Source organism: Sceloporus occidentalis, unplaced genomic scaffold (genome assembly GCF_023333645.1).
Source record: "Sceloporus occidentalis isolate IW3139 unplaced genomic scaffold, rSceOcc1.0.p SCAF_49, whole genome shotgun sequence".
NCBI lineage: Eukaryota > Metazoa > Chordata > Lepidosauria > Squamata > Phrynosomatidae > Sceloporus > Sceloporus occidentalis.
In genome coordinates this window covers 2,200,001-2,213,613 of record NW_028317029.1, presented here as the reverse complement: position 1 = coordinate 2,213,613, position 13,613 = coordinate 2,200,001, and the positions used below count along the sequence as shown (strand labels likewise).

The 13,613-nt window shown below is 44.4% G+C and overlaps 19 non-coding genes across 19 annotated transcripts; all 19 read left to right on the top strand.

Annotated features, from left to right (window-relative positions):
* Positions 1 to 1,152: 1,152 nt before the first annotated feature.
* TRNAS-AGA (transfer RNA serine (anticodon AGA)) lies at positions 1,153 to 1,234 on the top strand. Its single transcript has one exon. It is a non-coding gene; the product is annotated as a tRNA-Ser (tRNA).
* Positions 1,235 to 1,820: 586 nt separating this feature from the next.
* Positions 1,821 to 1,902, top strand: TRNAS-AGA (transfer RNA serine (anticodon AGA)). The gene has a single exon. It is a non-coding gene; the product is annotated as a tRNA-Ser (tRNA).
* Positions 1,903 to 2,259: 357 nt separating this feature from the next.
* Positions 2,260 to 2,341, top strand: TRNAF-AAA (transfer RNA phenylalanine (anticodon AAA)). The gene has a single exon. It is a non-coding gene; the product is annotated as a tRNA-Phe (tRNA).
* Positions 2,342 to 2,513: 172 nt separating this feature from the next.
* On the top strand, positions 2,514 to 2,595 carry TRNAS-AGA (transfer RNA serine (anticodon AGA)). The gene has a single exon. It is a non-coding gene; the product is annotated as a tRNA-Ser (tRNA).
* Positions 2,596 to 3,272: 677 nt separating this feature from the next.
* On the top strand, positions 3,273 to 3,354 carry TRNAS-AGA (transfer RNA serine (anticodon AGA)). Its single transcript has one exon. It is a non-coding gene; the product is annotated as a tRNA-Ser (tRNA).
* Positions 3,355 to 3,711: 357 nt separating this feature from the next.
* TRNAF-AAA (transfer RNA phenylalanine (anticodon AAA)) lies at positions 3,712 to 3,793 on the top strand. Its single transcript has one exon. It is a non-coding gene; the product is annotated as a tRNA-Phe (tRNA).
* Positions 3,794 to 3,900: 107 nt separating this feature from the next.
* Positions 3,901 to 3,982, top strand: TRNAS-AGA (transfer RNA serine (anticodon AGA)). The gene has a single exon. It is a non-coding gene; the product is annotated as a tRNA-Ser (tRNA).
* Positions 3,983 to 4,507: 525 nt separating this feature from the next.
* On the top strand, positions 4,508 to 4,589 carry TRNAS-AGA (transfer RNA serine (anticodon AGA)). Its single transcript has one exon. It is a non-coding gene; the product is annotated as a tRNA-Ser (tRNA).
* A 1,833-nt stretch (positions 4,590 to 6,422) lies between these two features.
* Positions 6,423 to 6,504, top strand: TRNAS-AGA (transfer RNA serine (anticodon AGA)). Its single transcript has one exon. It is a non-coding gene; the product is annotated as a tRNA-Ser (tRNA).
* A 586-nt stretch (positions 6,505 to 7,090) lies between these two features.
* Positions 7,091 to 7,172, top strand: TRNAS-AGA (transfer RNA serine (anticodon AGA)). The gene has a single exon. It is a non-coding gene; the product is annotated as a tRNA-Ser (tRNA).
* A 357-nt stretch (positions 7,173 to 7,529) lies between these two features.
* On the top strand, positions 7,530 to 7,611 carry TRNAF-AAA (transfer RNA phenylalanine (anticodon AAA)). The gene has a single exon. It is a non-coding gene; the product is annotated as a tRNA-Phe (tRNA).
* A 172-nt stretch (positions 7,612 to 7,783) lies between these two features.
* TRNAS-AGA (transfer RNA serine (anticodon AGA)) lies at positions 7,784 to 7,865 on the top strand. The gene has a single exon. It is a non-coding gene; the product is annotated as a tRNA-Ser (tRNA).
* Positions 7,866 to 8,529: 664 nt separating this feature from the next.
* Positions 8,530 to 8,611, top strand: TRNAS-AGA (transfer RNA serine (anticodon AGA)). Its single transcript has one exon. It is a non-coding gene; the product is annotated as a tRNA-Ser (tRNA).
* A 557-nt stretch (positions 8,612 to 9,168) lies between these two features.
* Positions 9,169 to 9,252, top strand: TRNAS-AGA (transfer RNA serine (anticodon AGA)). Its single transcript has one exon. It is a non-coding gene; the product is annotated as a tRNA-Ser (tRNA).
* A 105-nt stretch (positions 9,253 to 9,357) lies between these two features.
* Positions 9,358 to 9,439, top strand: TRNAS-AGA (transfer RNA serine (anticodon AGA)). The gene has a single exon. It is a non-coding gene; the product is annotated as a tRNA-Ser (tRNA).
* Positions 9,440 to 9,964: 525 nt separating this feature from the next.
* Positions 9,965 to 10,046, top strand: TRNAS-CGA (transfer RNA serine (anticodon CGA)). The gene has a single exon. It is a non-coding gene; the product is annotated as a tRNA-Ser (tRNA).
* A 2,500-nt stretch (positions 10,047 to 12,546) lies between these two features.
* On the top strand, positions 12,547 to 12,628 carry TRNAS-AGA (transfer RNA serine (anticodon AGA)). The gene has a single exon. It is a non-coding gene; the product is annotated as a tRNA-Ser (tRNA).
* Positions 12,629 to 12,985: 357 nt separating this feature from the next.
* Positions 12,986 to 13,067, top strand: TRNAF-AAA (transfer RNA phenylalanine (anticodon AAA)). The gene has a single exon. It is a non-coding gene; the product is annotated as a tRNA-Phe (tRNA).
* A 185-nt stretch (positions 13,068 to 13,252) lies between these two features.
* Positions 13,253 to 13,334, top strand: TRNAS-AGA (transfer RNA serine (anticodon AGA)). Its single transcript has one exon. It is a non-coding gene; the product is annotated as a tRNA-Ser (tRNA).
* The last annotated feature ends 279 nt before the right edge of the window (positions 13,335 to 13,613 follow it).

Here is a 13,613-nt window from a genome sequence, read left to right as displayed (position 1 = left end):
TCTACGGTTTTTACGGTTTTATGGCTGTGCCAGCCGGGTCGGTAGTTTACAGTCGTTGTTTACAATTTAGGGTTACGATTTGTAGCCTTTATATTTGGTTTACAATTGTTAGATTTAAGGCTTGCACGTGTCACAAGTAAGTCGGGTGGTGCGGCACGTGCATCGCTATATTATATACTATGTTATATCGTGTTTACAAATAAAGTTCATTTTACTATGAATAAAGTTATTTATACCTGTGTCACGGCGTGGAAGGCGTAAAGCGGACTGCACCTTGGCCTTAATTTTCCATAGTTGACTATAATAAAACATTATATTATTTACTTTGTGTTTGTGTATTTATTTTGGGGGGGTATAAGAGGGTGACGCATTGGCGCTACCTCAGTCAAGGTGATGGAAAACCCATTATTTTATGCATTTTATATTAGCTGGAAATACAATCCCTGAAACACCGCACAGTTTCAAATCCTGCCGACTACGATGCATTTTATTCACCAGAGAACAGTTGATAAACATACCACACACTCAACGCGTAAAAAGGATCATTATTGGCGATCCCAACTCAGGTATAATCAATCACATTAATCATAAATAAACTGCCATTACTCAAACTGAGGAAGATACCCTGATACAGGAAGCACACTCTGAAACGCCCCACTTGAAAAGCCTATTGAACGAAGCACTTGAGGCAGGAAGGTTGAATCTAAAGGTGATGGAAAACCCATCATTTTATGCATTTTATATTAGCTGGAAATACAATCCCTGAGAGAGCTGGTGAATAGGAAAGGTGTACATTGGTGCATCATCAACAGAAGTCGCCATAAAGTAGTAGTGGCCGAGCAGTTAAGGCGATAGATTAGAAATCCATTGGGGTCTCCCGGCGCAGTTTCGAATCCTGCTGGCTACGACGTATTTTATATGATCTGGAAATAAAATCCCTGAAACCCTGCTTCAGACAGATGTGAATAGGGAAAGGTATACATTGGTGCATCATCAACTCGTGTCATACACTAGCGTAGTCGTGGCCGAGTGGTTAAGGTGATAAACTAGAAATCCATTGGGGTTTCCCAGCGCAGGTTTGAATCCCGCCAAGTATGATCTGAAATACAATCTCAGAAGCCCTGGTGAATAGGGGAAGGTGTACCTTCTTGCGTAGTTGTGGCCGAGTGGTTAAGGCGATGGACTAGAAATCCATTGAGGTCTCCCTGTGCAGGTTTGAATCCTGCCGACTACGATGCATTTTATTCACCAGAGAACAGTTCATAAACATACCACACACTCAACGCGTAAAAGGATCGTTATTGCCGATCCCAACTCAGGTATAATCAATCACATTAATCATAAATAAACTGCCATTACTGAGGCAGACACCCTGGCACAGGAAGCACACTCTGAGGAAGATACCATGATACAGGAAGCACACTCTGAAACTCCCCACTTGAAAAGCCGATTGAACGAAGCACTTGAGGCAGGAAGGTTGAACCTAAAGGTGATGGAAAACCCATCATTTTATGCATTTTATATTAGCTGGAAATACAATCCCTGAAACCCCGCTTGAGACAGCTGGTGAATAGGGAAAGGTGTACATTGGTGCATCATCAACTTCCATCGTCGCAAAGTAGTCGTGTCTGAGTAGTTAAGGCGATGGGCTAGAAATCCATGGGGGTTTCCCTGCGCAGGTTCGAATGCTGTCGACTACGATGTGTTTTATATTAGCTGGAAATACAATGTCAGAAACCCTGGTGAATAGGGAAAGGTGTACATTCTCGCATCGTCGACTCGCTTCGTCGACTCGCTTCGTCGACTCGCTTCGTCATAAAGTAGTCGTGGCCGAGTGGTTAAGGCGATGGACTAGAAATCCATCGGGGTCTCCCCGCGCAGGTTCGAATCCTGCCGACTACGATGCATTTTATTCACCAGAGAACAGTTCATTAACATACCACACACTCAACGTATATAAGGATCGTTATTGGCAATCCCAACTCAGGTATAATCAATCACATTAATCATAAATAAACTGCCATTACTCACTCTGAGGCAGATACCCTGGCACAGGAAGCACACTCTGAAACTCCCCACTTGAAAAGCCTATTGAACGAAGCACTCGAGGCAGGAAGGTTGAATCTGAAGGTGATGGAAAACCCATCATTTTATGCATTTTATATTAGCTGGAATTACAATCACTGGAACCCCGCTTCAGACAGCTGGTGAATAGAGAAAGGTGTACATTGGTGCATCATCAACTTCCATTGTCGCGAAGTAGTCGTGGCTGAGTAGTTAAGGCTATGGACTAAAAATCCATTAGGGTCTCCTTGCGCAGGTTCGAATGCTGCCGACTACGATGCGTTTTATATTAGCTGGAAACACAATCTCAGAAACCCTGGTGAATAGGGAAAGGTGTACATTCTCGCATCGTCGTCTCGCATCGTCGTCTCGCATCGTCGTCTCGCATCGTCGTCTCGCATCGTCGTCTCGCATCGTCGTCTCGCATCGTCGTCTCGCATCATCGTAAAGTAGTCGTGGCCGAGTGGTTAAGGCGATGGACTAGAAATCCATTGGGGTCTCCCTGCGCAGGTTCGAATCCTGCCGACTACGATGCATTTTATTCACCAGAGAACAGTTCATAAACATACCACACACTCAACGCATATAAAGATCGTTATTGGCAATCCCAACTCAGGTATAATCAATCACATTAATCATAAATAAACTGCCATTACTCACACTGAGGAAGATACCATGATACAGGAAGCACACTCTGAAACTCCCCACTTGAAAAGCCTATTGAACGAAGCACTTGAGGCAGGAAGGTTGAATCTGAAGGTGATGGAAAAACCATAATTTTATGCATTTTATATTAGCTGGAAATACAATCCCTGAAACACCGCACAGTTTCAAATCCTGCCGACTACGATACATTTTATTCACCAGAGAACAGTCGATAAACATACCACACACTCAACGCATAAAAAGGATCGTTATTGGCGATCCCAACTCAGGTATAATCAATCACGTTAATCATAAGTAAACTGCCATTACTCACACTGAGGAAGATACCCTGATACAGGAAGCACACTCTGAAACTCCCCACTTGAAAAGCGTATTGAACAAAGCACTTGAGGCAGGAAGGTTGAATCTGAAGGTGATGGAAAACCCATAATTTTATGCTTTTTATATTAGCTGGAAATACATTCCCTGAGACAGCTGGTGTATAGGGAAAGGTGTACATTCTCACATCGTCGTCTCGCATAGTCGTCTCGCATAGTCGTAAAGTAGTTGTGGCCGAGTGGTTAAGGCGATGGACTAGAAATCCATTGGGGTCTCCCCACGCAGGTTCGAATCCTGCCGACTACAATGTATTTTATTCACCAGAGAACAGTTCATAAACATACCACACACTCAACGCATATAAGGATCGTTATTGGCAATCCCAACTCAGGTATAATCAATCACATTAATCATAAATAAACTGCCATTACTCACTCTGAGGCAGACACCCTGGCATAGGAAGCATACTCTGAAACTCCCGACTTGAAAAGCCTATTGAACGAAGCACTTGAGGCAGGAAGGTTGAACCTAAAGGTGATGGAAAACCCATCATTTTATGCATTTTATATTAGCTGGAAATACAATCCCTGAAACCCCGCTTGAGACAGCTGGTGAATAGGGAAAGGTGTACATTGGTGCATCATCAACTTCCATCGTCGCAAAGTAGTCGTGGCTGAGTAGTTAAGGCTATGGACTAAAAATCCATTGGGGTCTCCTTGCGCAGGTTCGAATGCTGCCGACTACGATGCTTTTTATATTAGCTGGAAACACAATCTCAGAAACCCTGGTGAATAGGGAAAGGTAAATTCTCCCATCGTCGACTCGCGTCGTCAACTCGCCTCGTCAACTCGCGTAGTCGTGGCCGAGTGGTTAAGGCGATGGACTAGAAATCCATTGGGGTCTCCCCACGCAGGTTCGAATCCTGCCGACTGCGATGCATTTTATTCACCAGAGAACAGTTCATAAACATACCACACACTCAACGCATATAAGGATCGTTATTGGCAATCCCAACTCAGGTATAATCAATCACATTAATCATAAATAAACTGCCATTACTCACTCTGACGCAGAAACCCTGGCACAGGAAGCACACTCGGAAACTCCCCACTTGAAGAGCCTGTTGAACGAACCACTTGAGACAGGAAGATTGAATCTATTCTCTTTAGATTTTTCATTACATAATTTATGGTGGGTAAGGGTGATGGAAAACCCTTCCACTTAAATTGGATATAGAGGCAAAGGTGATAATTGTTACCGTATTTGCATGTGCCTACCCAGAATTCCTTGTGGTTGTGGAAGCACCATGAGATTTCTGAGGGAAAAACAAGCTTTCTGGCGTGTCTGTAGATGAGTGTTTAATAATACTTCTACTACCCCTTTAGATCTTCCAAACATTCCCTTGTTATATTAGTTAGAAATACAATCCCTGAAACCAATCAACCTATCATGTCGTAAGGTAGTCGTGGCCGAGTGGTTAAGGCGGTGGACTAGAAATCCATTGGGGTCTCCCCGCGCAGGTTCGAATCCTGTCGACTACGATACATTTTATTCACCAGCGAACAGTCGATAAACATACCACACACTCAACGCATAAAAAGGATCGTTATTGGCGATCCCAACTCAGGTATAATCAATCACATTAATCATAAATTAACTGCCATTACTCACACTGAGAAAGATACCCTGATACAGGAAGCACACTCTGAAACTCCCCACTTGAAAATCCAACTGAACTAAGCACTTGAGGCAGGAAGGTTGAATCTAAAGAAAGCCCCAGGCGAGAGCATAGAGCAAGAGGGGCGCATGACTGAGGGGACGTCAGGCAGCCCTCTCTGCCTCCCGTTTTCCTGTTTTGCAGAAAAATCTGCAGTCATGCTTAGGGGGCTGTCAATCAATGTTGATTGACAGCCCTGAGCTACAATGATAGGTGGGCATCATCGTACTGTGCTTAGGGGTGGGGGTCACTATATATATGGGAGCCCACCCCGTTTAGGTCACTTTTTCAATTGACCTGGAAAGCTTTCCCTCCCTCCCACCCCTCTTTTTTGTTCCTTGGTGGTTGGTTATCAAGCTGGCATAGAGCAAGGGTTAACCACCTTAGGTGTGGTTTGACCCGTAGTGCACAGGCCCTCGGCCTAAGTGCAGGACACTCCTTGGGCTTGTGCCTTGGTGAATCCTAGCCGTGACAATGGCTGCCGTGCACGGGACGCCGGTGGTCTCTACGGTTTTTACGGTTTTATGGCTGTGCCAGCCGGGTCGGTAGTTTACAGTCGTTGTTTACAATTTAGGGTTACGATTTGTAGCCTTTATATTTGGTTTACAATTGTTAGATTTAAGGCTTGCACGTGTCACAAGTAAGTCGGGTGGTGCGGCACGTGCATCGCTATATTATATACTATGTTATATCGTGTTTACAAATAAAGTTCATTTTACTATGAATAAAGTTATTTATACCTGTGTCACGGCGTGGAAGGCGTAAAGCGGACTGCACCTTGGCCTTAATTTTCCATAGTTGACTATAATAAAACATTATATTATTTACTTTGTGTTTGTGTATTTATTTTGGGGGGGGTATAAGAGGGCGACGCATTGGCGCTACCTCAGTCAAGGTGATGGAAAACCCATTATTTTATGCATTTTATATTAGCTGGAAATACAATCCCTGAAACACCGCACAGTTTCAAATCCTGCCGACTACGATGCATTTTATTCACCAGAGAACAGTTGATAAACATACCACACACTCAACGCGTAAAAAGGATCATTATTGGCGATCCCAACTCAGGTATAATCAATCACATTAATCATAAATAAACTGCCATTACTCAAACTGAGGAAGATACCCTGATACAGGAAGCACACTCTGAAACGCCCCACTTGAAAAGCCTATTGAACGAAGCACTTGAGGCAGGAAGGTTGAATCTAAAGGTGATGGAAAACCCATCATTTTATGCATTTTATATTAGCTGGAAATACAATCCCTGAGAGAGCTGGTGAATAGGAAAGGTGTACATTGGTGCATCATCAACAGAAGTCGCCATAAAGTAGTAGTGGCCGAGCAGTTAAGGCGATAGATTAGAAATCCATTGGGGTCTCCCGGCGCAGTTTCGAATCCTGCTGGCTACGACGTATTTTATATGATCTGGAAATAAAATCCCTGAAACCCTGCTTCAGACAGATGTGAATAGGGAAAGGTATACATTGGTGCATCATCAACTCGTGTCATACACTAGCGTAGTCGTGGCCGAGTGGTTAAGGTGATAAACTAGAAATCCATTGGGGTTTCCCAGCGCAGGTTTGAATCCCGCCAAGTATGATCTGAAATACAATCTCAGAAGCCCTGGTGAATAGGGGAAGGTGTACCTTCTTGCGTAGTTGTGGCCGAGTGGTTAAGGCGATGGACTAGAAATCCATTGAGGTCTCCCTGTGCAGGTTTGAATCCTGCCGACTACGATGCATTTTATTCACCAGAGAACAGTTCATAAACATACCACACACTCAACGCGTAAAAGGATCGTTATTGCCGATCCCAACTCAGGTATAATCAATCACATTAATCATAAATAAACTGCCATTACTGAGGCAGACACCCTGGCACAGGAAGCACACTCTGAGGAAGATACCATGATACAGGAAGCACACTCTGAAACTCCCCACTTGAAAAGCCGATTGAACGAAGCACTTGAGGCAGGAAGGTTGAACCTAAAGGTGATGGAAAACCCATCATTTTATGCATTTTATATTAGCTGGAAATACAATCCCTGAAACCCCGCTTGAGACAGCTGGTGAATAGGGAAAGGTGTACATTGGTGCATCATCAACTTCCATCGTCGCAAAGTAGTCGTGTCTGAGTAGTTAAGGCGATGGGCTAGAAATCCATGGGGGTTTCCCTGCGCAGGTTCGAATGCTGTCGACTACGATGTGTTTTATATTAGCTGGAAATACAATGTCAGAAACCCTGGTGAATAGGGAAAGGTGTACATTCTCGCATCGTCGACTCGCTTCGTCGACTCGCTTCGTCGACTCGCTTCGTCATAAAGTAGTCGTGGCCGAGTGGTTAAGGCGATGGACTAGAAATCCATCGGGGTCTCCCCGCGCAGGTTCGAATCCTGCCGACTACGATGCATTTTATTCACCAGAGAACAGTTCATTAACATACCACACACTCAACGTATATAAGGATCGTTATTGGCAATCCCAACTCAGGTATAATCAATCACATTAATCATAAATAAACTGCCATTACTCACTCTGAGGCAGATACCCTGGCACAGGAAGCACACTCTGAAACTCCCCACTTGAAAAGCCTATTGAACGAAGCACTCGAGGCAGGAAGGTTGAATCTGAAGGTGATGGAAAACCCATCATTTTATGCATTTTATATTAGCTGGAATTACAATCACTGGAACCCCGCTTCAGACAGCTGGTGAATAGAGAAAGGTGTACATTGGTGCATCATCAACTTCCATTGTCGCGAAGTAGTCGTGGCTGAGTAGTTAAGGCTATGGACTAAAAATCCATTAGGGTCTCCTTGCGCAGGTTCGAATGCTGCCGACTACGATGCGTTTTATATTAGCTGGAAACACAATCTCAGAAACCCTGGTGAATAGGGAAAGGTGTACATTCTCGCATCGTCGTCTCGCATCGTCGTCTCGCATCGTCGTCTCGCATCGTCGTCTCGCATCGTCGTCTCGCATCGTCGTCTCGCATCATCGTCTCGCATCATCGTAAAGTAGTCGTGGCCGAGTGGTTAAGGCGATGGACTAGAAATCCATTGGGGTCTCCCTGCGCAGGTTCGAATCCTGCCGACTACGATGCATTTTATTCACCAGAGAACAGTTCATAAACATACCACACACTCAACGCATATAAAGATCGTTATTGGCAATCCCAACTCAGGTATAATCAATCACATTAATCATAAATAAACTGCCATTACTCACACTGAGGAAGATACCATGATACAGGAAGCACACTCTGAAACTCCCCACTTGAAAAGCCTATTGAACGAAGCACTTGAGGCAGGAAGGTTGAATCTGAAGGTGATGGAAAAACCATAATTTTATGCATTTTATATTAGCTGGAAATACAATCCCTGAAACACCGCACAGTTTCAAATCCTGCCGACTACGATACATTTTATTCACCAGAGAACAGTCGATAAACATACCACACACTCAACGCATAAAAAGGATCGTTATTGGCGATCCCAACTCAGGTATAATCAATCACGTTAATCATAAGTAAACTGCCATTACTCACACTGAGGAAGATACCCTGATACAGGAAGCACACTCTGAAACTCCCCACTTGAAAAGCCTATTGAACAAAGCACTTGAGGCAGGAAGGTTGAATCTGAAGGTGATGGAAAACCCATAATTTTATGCTTTTTATATTAGCTGGAAATACATTCCCTGAGACAGCTGGTGTATAGGGAAAGGTGTACATTCTCACATCGTCGTCTCGCATAGTCGTAAAGTAGTCGTGGCCGAGTGGTTAAGGCGATGGACTAGAAATCCATTGGGGTCTCCCCACGCAGGTTCGAATCCTGCCGACTACAATGTATTTTATTCACCAGAGAACAGTTCATAAACATACCACACACTCAACGCATATAAGGATCGTTATTGGCAATCCCAACTCAGGTATAATCAATCACATTAATCATAAATAAACTGCCATTACTCACTCTGAGGCAGACACCCTGGCATAGGAAGCATACTCTGAAACTCCCGACTTGAAAAGCCTATTGAACGAAGCACTTGAGGCAGGAAGGTTGAACCTAAAGGTGATGGAAAACCCATCATTTTATGCATTTTATATTAGCTGGAAATACAATCCCTGAAACCCCGCTTGAGACAGCTGGTGAATAGGGAAAGGTGTACATTGGTGCATCATCAACTTCCATCGTCGCAAAGTAGTCGTGGCTGAGTAGTTAAGGCTATGGACTAAAAATCCATTGGGGTCTCCTTGCGCAGGTTCCAATGCTGCCGACTACGATGCTTTTTATATTAGCTGGAAACACAATCTCAGAAACCCTGGTGAATAGGGAAAGGTAAATTCTCCCATCGTCGACTCGCGTCGTCAACTCGCCTCGTCAACTCGCCTCGTCAACTCGCGTCGTCGTGGCCGAGTGGTTAAGGCGATGGACTAGAAATCCATTGGGGTCTCCCTGCGCAGGTTCGAATCCTGCCGACTGCGATGCTTTTTATATTAGCTGGAAACACAATCTCAGAAACCCTGGTGAATAGGGAAAGGTAAATTCTCCCATCGTCGCCTCGCATCGTCGCCTCGCATCGTCGTAAAGTAGTCGTGGCCGAGTGGTTAAGGCGATGGACTAGAAATCCATTGGGGTCTCCCCACGCAGGTTCGAATCCTGCCGACTGCGATGCATTTTATTCACCAGAGAACAGTTCATAAACATACCACGCACTCAACGCATATAAGGATCGTTATTGGCAATCCCAACTCAGGTATAATCAATCACATTAATCATAAATAAACTGCCATTACTCACTCTGACGCAGAAACCCTGGCACAGGAAGCACACTCGGAAACTCCCCACTTGAAGAGCCTGTTGAACGAACCACTTGAGACAGGAAGATTGAATCTATTCTCTTTAGATTTTTCATTACATAATTTATGGTGGGTAAGGGTGATGGAAAACCCTTCCACTTAAATTGGATATAGAGGCAAAGGTGATAATTGTTACCGTATTTGCATGTGCCTACCCAGAATTCCTTGTGGTTGTGGAAGCACCATGAGATTTCTGAGGGAAAAACAAGCTTTCTGGCGTGTCTGTAGATGAGTGTTTAATAATACTTCTACTACCCCTTTAGATCTTCCAAACATTCCCTTGTTATATTAGTTAGAAATACAATCCCTGAAACCAATCAACCTATCATGTCGTAAGGTAGTCGTGGCCGAGTGGTTAAGGCGGTGGACTCGAAATCCATTGGGGTCTCCCCGCGCAGGTTCGAATCCTGTCGACTACGATACATTTTATTCACCAGAGAACAGTCGATAAACATACCACACACTCAACGCATAAAAAGGATCGTTATTGGCGATCCCAACTCAGGTATAATCAATCACATTAATCATAAATTAACTGCCATTACTCACACTGAGAAAGATACCCTGATACAGGAAGCACACTCTGAAACTCCCCACTTGAAAATCCAACTGAACTAAGCACTTGAGGCAGGAAGGTTGAATCTAAAGAAAGCCCCAGGCGAGAGCATAGAGCAAGAGGGGCGCATGACTGAGGGGACGTCAGGCAGCCCTCTCTGCCTCCCGTTTTCCTGTTTTGCAGAAAAATCTGCAGTCATGCTTAGGGGGCTGTCAATCAATGTTGATTGACAGCCCTGAGCTACAATGATAGGTGGGCATCATCGTACTGTGCTTAGGGGTGGGGGTCACTATATATATGGGAGCCCACCCCGTTTAGGTCACTTTTTCAATTGACCTGGAAAGCTTTCCCTCCCTCCCACCCCTCTTTTTTGTTCCTTGGTGGTTGGTTATCAAGCTGGCATAGAGCAAGGGTTAACCACCTTAGGTGTGGTTTGACCCGTAGTGCACAGGCCCTCGGCCTAAGTGCAGGACACTCCTTGGGCTTGTGCCTTGGTGAATCCTAGCCGTGACAATGGCTGCCGTGCACGGGACGCCGGTGGTCTCTACGGTTTTTACGGTTTTATGGCTGTGCCAGCCGGGTCGGTAGTTTACAGTCGTTGTTTACAATTTAGGGTTACGATTTGTAGCCTTTATATTTGGTTTACAATTGTTAGATTTAAGGCTTGCACGTGTCACAAGTAAGTCGGGTGGTGCGGCACGTGCATCGCTATATTATATACTATGTTATATCGTGTTTACAAATAAAGTTCATTTTACTATGAATAAAGTTATTTATACCTGTGTCACGGCGTGGAAGGCGTAAAGCGGACTGCACCTTGGCCTTAATTTTCCATAGTTGACTATAATAAAACATTATATTATTTACTTTGTGTTTGTGTATTTATTTTGGGGGGGTATAAGAGGGCGACGCATTGGCGCTACCTCAGTCAAGGTGATGGAAAACCCATTATTTTATGCATTTTATATTAGCTGGAAATACAATCCCTGAAACACCGCACAGTTTCAAATCCTGCCGACTACGATGCATTTTATTCACCAGAGAACAGTTGATAAACATACCACACACTCAACGCGTAAAAAGGATCATTATTGGCGATCCCAACTCAGGTATAATCAATCACATTAATCATAAATAAACTGCCATTACTCAAACTGAGGAAGATACCCTGATACAGGAAGCACACTCTGAAACGCCCCACTTGAAAAGCCTATTGAACGAAGCACTTGAGGCAGGAAGGTTGAATCTAAAGGTGATGGAAAACCCATCATTTTATGCATTTTATATTAGCTGGAAATACAATCCCTGAGAGAGCTGGTGAATAGGAAAGGTGTACATTGGTGCATCATCAACAGAAGTCGCCATAAAGTAGTAGTGGCCGAGCAGTTAAGGCGATAGATTAGAAATCCATTGGGGTCTCCCGGCACAGTTTCGAATCCTGCTGGCTACGACGTATTTTATATGATCTGGAAATAAAATCCCTGAAACCCTGCTTCAGACAGATGGTGAATAGGGAAAGGTATACATTGGTGCATCATCAACTCATGTCATACACTAGCGTAGTCGTGGCCGAGTGGTTAAGGTGATAGACTAGAAATCCATTGGGGTTTCCCAGCGCAGGTTCGAATCCCGCCAAGTATGATCTGAAATACAATCTCAGAAACCCTGGTGAATAGGGGAAGGTGTACCTTCTTGCGTGGTTAAGGCGATGGACTAGAAATCCATTGAGGTCTCCCTGTGCAGGTTTGAATCCTGCCGACTACGATGCATTTTATTCACCAGAGAACAGTTCATAAACATACCACACACTCAACGCGTAAAAGGATCGTTATTGCCGATCCCAACTCAGGTATAATCAATCACATTAATCATAAATAAACTGCCATTACTGAGGCAGACACCCTGGCACAGGAAGCACACTCTGAGGAAGATACCATGATACAGGAAGCACACTCTGAAACTCCCCACTTGAAAAGCCGATTGAACGAAGCACTTGAGGCAGGAAGGTTGAACCTAAAGGTGATGGAAAACCCATCATTTTATGCATTTTATATTAGCTGGAAATACAATCCCTGAAACCCCGCTTGAGACAGCTGGTGAATAGGGAAAGGTGTACATTGGTGCATCATCAACTTCCATCGTCGCAAAGTAGTCGTGTCTGAGTAGTTAAGGCGATGGGCTAGAAATCCATGGGGGTTTCCCTGCGCAGGTTCGAATGCTGTCGACTACGATGTGTTTTATATTAGCTGGAAATACAATGTCAGAAACCCTGGTGAATAGGGAAAGGTGTACATTCTCGCATCGTCGACTCGCTTCGTCGACTCGCTTCGTCGACTCGCTTCGTCGACTCGCTTCGTCATAAAGTAGTCGTGGCCGAGTGGTTAAGGCGATGGACTAGAAATCCATTGGGGTCTCCCCGCGCAGGTTCGAATCCTGCCGACTACGATGCATTTTATTCACCAGAGAACAGTTCATTAACATACCACACACTCAACGTATATAAGGATCGTTATTGGCAATCCCAACTCAGGTATAATCAATCACATTAATCATAAATAAACTGCCATTACTCACTCTGAGGCAGATACCCTGGCACAGGAAGCACACTCTGAAACTCCCCACTTGAAAAGCCTATTGAACGAAGCACTCGAGGCAGGAAGGTTGAATCTGAAGGTGATGGAAAACCCATCATTTTATGCATTTTATATTAGCTGGAATTACAATCACTGGAACCCCGCTTCAGACAGCTGGTGAATAGAGAAAGGTGTACATTGGTGCATCATCAACTTCCATTGTCGCGAAGTAGTCGTGGCTGAGTAGTTAAGGCTATGGACTAAAAATCCATTAGGGTCTCCTTGCGCAGGTTCGAATGCTGCCGACTACGATGCGTTTTATATTAGCTGGAAACACAATCTCAGAAACCCTGGTGAATAGGGAAAGGTGTACATTCTCGCATCGTCGTCTCGCATCGTCGTCTCGCATCGTCGTCTCGCATCGTCGTCTCGCATCGTCGTCTCGCATCGTCGTCTCGCATCGTCGTCTCGCATCGTCGTCTAGCATCGTCATAAAGTAGTCGTGGCCGAGTGGTTAAGGCGATGGACTAGAAATCCATTGGGGTCTCCCTGCGCAGGTTCGAATCCTGCCGACTACGATGCATTTTATTCACCAGAGAACAGTTCATTAACATACCACACACTCAACGCATATAAGGATCGTTATTGGCAATCCCAACTCAGGTATAATCAATCACATTAATCATAAATAAACTGCCATTACTCACTCTGAGGCAGATACCCTGGCACAGGAAGCACACTCTGAAACTCCCCACTTGAAAAGCCTATTGAACGAAGCACTCGAGGCAGGAAGGTTGAATCTGAAGGTGATGGAAAACCCATCATTTTATGCATTTTATATTAGCTGGAATTACAAT